Source organism: Amphibalanus amphitrite, unplaced genomic scaffold, assembly GCF_019059575.1.
Source record: "Amphibalanus amphitrite isolate SeventyFive unplaced genomic scaffold, NRLGWU_Aamphi_draft 000017F_arrow, whole genome shotgun sequence".
NCBI classification, from domain to species: domain Eukaryota; kingdom Metazoa; phylum Arthropoda; class Thecostraca; order Balanomorpha; family Balanidae; genus Amphibalanus; species Amphibalanus amphitrite.
Window position 1 is genome coordinate 177,992 of NW_024881513.1, and position 6,569 is coordinate 184,560.

Below are 6,569 nucleotides of genomic sequence, written 5' to 3' on the forward strand. Positions count from 1 at the left end.
GACCCATATGGGTAGCCCATCTGTAGCCCATGTCCCACGTGGGCCCATCTGGCCCATGTTCACCCCATATGGGACCCACATGGGATGCCCATCTCCAGCCCACATGCGTTTGGCCCATCTTGATCCCATATGGGGCCCATATGGGTAGCCCATCTGTAGCCCATGTCCCACGTGGGCCCACCTGGCCCATGTTCACCCCATATGGGACCCATGTGGGCATGTTTGCTGGGAAGCTCGGCCCGCCATATTTACGAAGTTACGGAGGTTTGAATTTTAAGGTCATTCAGGAGAGCCCCTACGATTTCCGTCAAAATTTGTATATGGGCCCTTTAGGAGCTCCTCATTACGAATATCACAAAATTTAAGCTCGGCCCGCCATATTTACGAAGTTACGGAGGTTTGAATTTCAAGGTCATTCGGGAGAGCCCCTACGATTTCCGTCAAAATTTGTATACGGGCCCTTTAGGAGCTCCTTATTACGAATATCACAAAATTTAAGCTATGCCCGCCATATTTACGAAGTTACGGAGGTTTGAATTTCAAGGTCATCGTAGCGAGCACCTATAATTTTCGCCAAAATTGGTATGCAGGTTCTTAATGCTCCTTATTACGAATATTATAAAAGTTAAGCTTGGTCCGCCATATTGCAAAGGTTATTGAGGTTTCAATTTCAAGGTTATACCTATGGGATACGGCGAGTCCTTCCGATTTCCGTCAAAATTGGTATACGGATGTACAGTGGATCTTATTAGGATCTCCAGACGCAACTAGATGGCGTTGAGCCTTAGTCGAGTCCATGTGATATTCAAGGAGAGGTCACTACCGAGCTGAGCCCGATGGGGAGGTGGGCGGGGGGGGGGAAGGGTGGCGAGGTCACGGTGCGGGTGACCTGTCAAACAGCCCCGGCACGGTGGGGCACTGCCGCAGGCAAATGGCGCACTCCAGCGTTGTTCCATATCGCGGTGGTGGGCCGGGCGGCCGGTTAGCTTGGCAGTTGGCTGCTTGGAAGGAAAGGATAATGAGGCATGACTATCAACTATGGTGAGCCCAAAGTAATGCAAATGTGATGTTGGTAATGCAGCTGGCAATGGAATGCTAGCGAATGCTCCGGGCGACCAGTAGCTATAAGGATTAAGATTATTTTAATTCAAGCAATAGAAAGATCGTATCGTTCGCCAGTTTTTTTTTTTTTTGACCGGCTGGCGTTTCATGCGTAGAGCGCCCTTTGGCAAATAATTATCACGCAGGTGATTTTTTTTTTTGCTGGTAAGATGGGCCTTGAAGGTCAAATCAAGTCGCTAGGAGAAGCTGAGGAAAAGTGGACGAATGCCACATTTTTGTGCATGAAGTCTGGGGTTAAAAAAGCTAAAAGTTATTATCCGTGTAAGCTAAAAACAAAATGATCAGTTAATAAAAATATTGGACTCGAAATTAGCCTCTGTTTTGTCTGACTATGATTGCGTGTAAGACACCGGTCCAACCGGGTTCAACCCGGCCCAACCTGGTTAGGCTCCCCTTTTTTTAATATAAATTTGGCCCGAACCTTTTGAAAGAAAGGAATCACAAGGACAAAGGACAAGTCCCCGCTAAGCTGAGCTTGTTGCGTTGACCCTGCTCTCTACCCTCCGACCAAGCAATTTCTGGTCTATGGCAGAATTTAGAGTCCAAATTTTAACGTGCGCACATAGCCGCGCACGGCCGGTCCCCTCACTGACTTCGCCTGGCAGCGGCCTGCCGCTAACCAAAACCATACTGTCAGGAGCCGCTCAAAAACATCAAGCACACGTCGCGTTTCGAACCCGGACTTTTGCAACCGGGACGTGCGCTCTCACCACATGGCACATAGAGTCCAACGCTCTACCGACCGAGCTACCGGGACGGACATTTACCTTGGGGTTTCGCCTCGTGACATTGACAGACGTCAGACACTTTGGCCGAACTTTAGCCGAAACACTGAGCAAGCTGCGCAGGGCGATAGGTGCTCGTAGCGTTGAAGTTGGGTAACCTGTGAGCTGAATGCGATGTCGTGAGTTCGAGCCCCACTCCCGGGTCTGGTTTTATCTAGACACGAACCAAAACCTTTCCTTCTACTGCAACACATATACCTAAGCACGATGACATCTTTCCCCAATACCTTTCCCCAATATCCCCTCCAAAAGTCAAAAATATAGCTTAACCCTCGCATGTGTGCGGCGTTTGCCAGCTTCTAATGTGTAGGGGGGGGGGGGGTCGGTTGGACCCCCCCTTGCCGTTTGGCCCCTGATCGAGCTAGAGCTTCGCGGAAAAAACGAGCGTGTTGCCCGTGACGAGAGGAAGCCGATGATACCCAATTTTAAGGTCCTAGGTCATTGGTTGACCTTCCAGGTCAGGTCAATGACCCAAAGTCGGGAAAATCGGGACCTGTTAGAAAGTCGTAAAGTGTGGCTGCTAAGGGTTTTTTCGGGGTGCTGATCACGAATATCGTGTTAGTTTTGATCACAGATGATGTCTTGAAGCATTTAGACCAGGTCGGGTCAGGTCAGGTCAGGTCAACCAGTAGGCGTCGTGACGGGTATTCGTAGTACGTGTCAACCGCCTCTGACAGCTTCGTAACATGTTACGAAGTCACCAAAACTACTTCGTAAATGTTCAAATGGTTGCTAAATTCGAATTCAGCTCCAAAAACTAGCCTAGAAACATGTAAAACTCGAAAAAGTGACCCGAGGTCACCCGAGGTCACCAAAGGTCAATGACCTGACCTGACCTTCAGGTGACCTTGACACACACGGGAGTAACATCAAATCACATGTTTGAACGTTTGAAACCACGAAAAGCTTGCAAACACGCGGCTAGTGCGAGCCGACATACGCGAAATCGCGATTCCGGCCAAACATGGTCTCGGAAAAGAGGTCACAGGTCAAAGGTCATTTGGGTCAGGGTCATGAAATTTTCAGGGTAGGTGTAAAATTGATCAATGCGAGGGTACTGAAAGTTTCGTCGCGATCGGCCGCTTTTTACGCGAGTTATTCGCGAAAAACCATGGGGGGTCCATCCGACCCCCCCCCCCCTACACATGCGAGGGTTAAAAATGTTTAACAAGTTTCATTTTTTAAGAAAATATTTTTGGTCATTTGTCTGGAGCCATTTCAATTCTTTTTTCTTTTCTGCTTCTTTTCGACCCGATAAACCCCACCAAAACTGAACGTGCCAAATGAAAAATATTGAACTCAAATAACAGTTTAGAAAAGCCTCATCATGCATCATGAAAAGCATCATGCAACTATCGACTGAATAGTTGCATGCTATGAATACGTCCTAGATTTCAATTATCATTGTTCAACATTTTGGCTGGAACTGACGCTGCCTCTGGCTTGCCCGTTTGTTTGAGATAATGATTCCCTTCAGTCGCATTCCTGCCGGTTCCACATGAACAGGATACCACCATACCGGAGTGAACGCACCCGCAACCATTATCCCCTCCCCTCAGCCTCGGCGCAGTGGCGGGCGGCCCTGGGCGGCCCACTCCCGGCGCTAAGCACGCCCCATGCGCCGTGATACCGCGTCACTCCCCCTCCCTCCTTCCCCCACAATGACCGGTGACCTGACTTTCCTCGGGATTTGGACTCGCCCTACCCCGACCGTAGCGCCACGTGGTGGCTCTGGAGATCTTAAATAGACCCACTGTACCTACCTCATCGTCGTTATTACGAAAATAATGAAAGTTAAGCTGGGCCTGCCTCATTTCATAAGATATCGACGTTTGAATTCCAAAGCCATTTTAGTGAGCCCCTACGGTTTCCGTCAAATTTTATATACGAACACACTACGCAATCCTCAGTACGAATATCAGTCAGACTTGCCACATCATACTTTAATTCTTATTATTTACAACTTACATTTGGCTCCAGGAGGTCTACGACTCTACAACTAGCCCTCAGGGACCTGCGGTCTGTGCCACATGCGGATACCAACACGGAGCCCTCGGAGGCGAGCGTGGAGTATTGCGAAGTCGTCAAGACCCTTCAGGAGCCAGCGTGGGCCCTCAGAAGTTGACATGGGACCTTCGGGAGCCAACGTGGGCCATCAGAGGCCGTCATAGAGTCCTCAGAAGTCGGCATGGGTCCTCAGAGGCTGGCGTGGGTCCTCTCCTCGGAATCCTGCGCAGGTCCCTCAGTGACTGGCGTAGGTCCTTAGGAACCTGTAAAGGGCTCCCAGAGGCCATAGCACTGATAGGTACAAGCTTCTAAGACCGGCACGGGTGTTAGGACACCGCCGTGAGACCATCAGGGACCGGCGTTGCATTGCATTGTATTGTATCGTACACTTCAAAACTCATCCACAAAATATGGGTTTTCTTGAGTTTGAGTCATAACAATGGAGATGACTGAAACACAGGTATACACGCTCGTTCAGGCACGGTGATGAACCCATATGCACTCGCACGTCGTTCGCAATCCACCAGTGTTCGCCACGGGCCGGGCCAGCCCAACGGGCCATGGGCCGGGCTGGGCTACGGGCTGGGCCGGGCCCCCAAATATCATTAGTTAACGGGCTATGGACGGGCCGGGCCAAGAGCTTTGTGCACTATGGGTTTTGCGACTAATGTCAATTTAAGAAAATTTGGAAACTGATGCAAACAAAACCCACTGGGAAAATACAAAAACTAAACCAAATTTAAGGAATGTGAAAGAAAACCTACTTGATATTGAATTTTGGGAATCTTGAGAATTATCCAATATCACATCATGTCACACATAGGATTTTCATAAAAATTCCGCAACCAAAAAGATCAGAGAATCTCTAGCATCATTAGTTTGTAATAAAAGTTAAAATGTAGTCATCAGAATAACTTACTTAGCACTACAACTCCAAAAACTAAGAAGCCACTCAACAATGATGGGCCACAGGGCTACATTAAGTTTAACACTTATATATGGCGATAGTGAGACAATTCCAACACAGTCTTTTTTCCTTCACCGACGGCTTTTTAACGAACAGAACCTTAAAAGGATACTCACAAAACACACTGTAAGTAACGACGAACTCTACAGAGTATTTCGCGACGAAAGCTTCTTTAAATGTCCATAAATTTGTCAAAATAAGTCACAACAAACCAGCCCCTTCTCAACAAGATTTGCAATCATGGCGGCGGCCCTATGTTTATGTGGCGGCATCTAGGTAATATACACAACAGTATATCAAACAAATACGTTTTTAAAGTAAGTTTCAAGGTAAAAAACAAAATTAAACAAATAAAAATGAAACCTTAATCACGAAGTCTGAAAACTCGAACGAAAAACAAAACAAAAACTTGATCATATATGTTTTATTATACAATTGGTCAAAATCGCTACCTGCCGCAGCTGCGACAATAAAGAAGTGTTCGCTCATTTTTGATTGATGATGATGATGCGTTAAAGTCGCAAAAGTACCCAATGACATTTCAAGTTTACCATGTTTTCTGCTTACGCTGCTAGCGATATCAATATCTTGAAAAGAGCCTAACATAAAATAGCAAGGAAAGTAGCAGATAGTTGTCCACAGAGATTTGGTTGACACGTGGGCATGAATTGAAAATAGATAAGATCAGTTTTGCTGATAAATGGATTGATTTTCTCTTTTTTTTGGAAGACAGTGCTAAAGTTAGTGTCACCTATTTTGTATGCTTTCTCAGGCTTTTGATATTGCAGCATCTATGGAGTCAATTTAACAGCAAGGTCAATCCCAGACAGATTCATCAATTCCCATAAGTCAAGCTTTTTTTTTCTGCTGGTAAGTGCTGGGAAGTATAGAGTATGTGGCAAATACTTCCTTCAAGTATGCATTAGAGTCACCAATTATGAATGATAATGTTCACACACATCAGCTTGCAAGATAACTTTACTCATAGAATGTAGTTAATATAATCATGTAAACTTTTTATAGGTGTGTAATCATGACCTAATTGACTGAGGTGCTTGCTGTTGCTGTTAAAATTTGTGCCATAGGTGCTTGAAATGATTATATTCATTGAAAAGAAGGGAGTCATGATTGCCATGTTAATATTCATGCAATTTGAATTGTTCTCAAAATAGTGTAATCAATCATGCTTATTATAGCAATAGACTAAGACAATAACTAGATTGCTATTTTTACCGGGCCGGGCCGGGCTGGGCTTGGAATATTTGCCAAGAGCGGGCTACGGGCTGGGCCGGGCTCTGAACCCATGGGCCCGGGCCGGGCTGGGCTGGGGATTTTGGGGCCCGTGGCGAACACTGCAATCCACATAACTAAAAGAGATCAGTAGCTGATCCCTGATAGTGAGCGGCAGCACATTAAATGTGGTAACAGTACCGTACATGAAGCTGTGCTTTCTCATGCATTGGTCTCCCAGAGACCAACACAGAATCATCAGTGGTAAGGACGTCAGAATCCGGTGTGACACGCATAGATCAACAAAAACCCTGGGATCAGATCAGCCTTTAGCGGCCCAAGTGGGGCCATCAGTTCAGTTTGGTAAATGTGGGTTCATCGTTCAGTGCGGGTGTGTACACAACGTGTTTTTAAGCAAATTAAGGTAATAGCTTGGCTAGGCGCAACAAGTTGGAGAC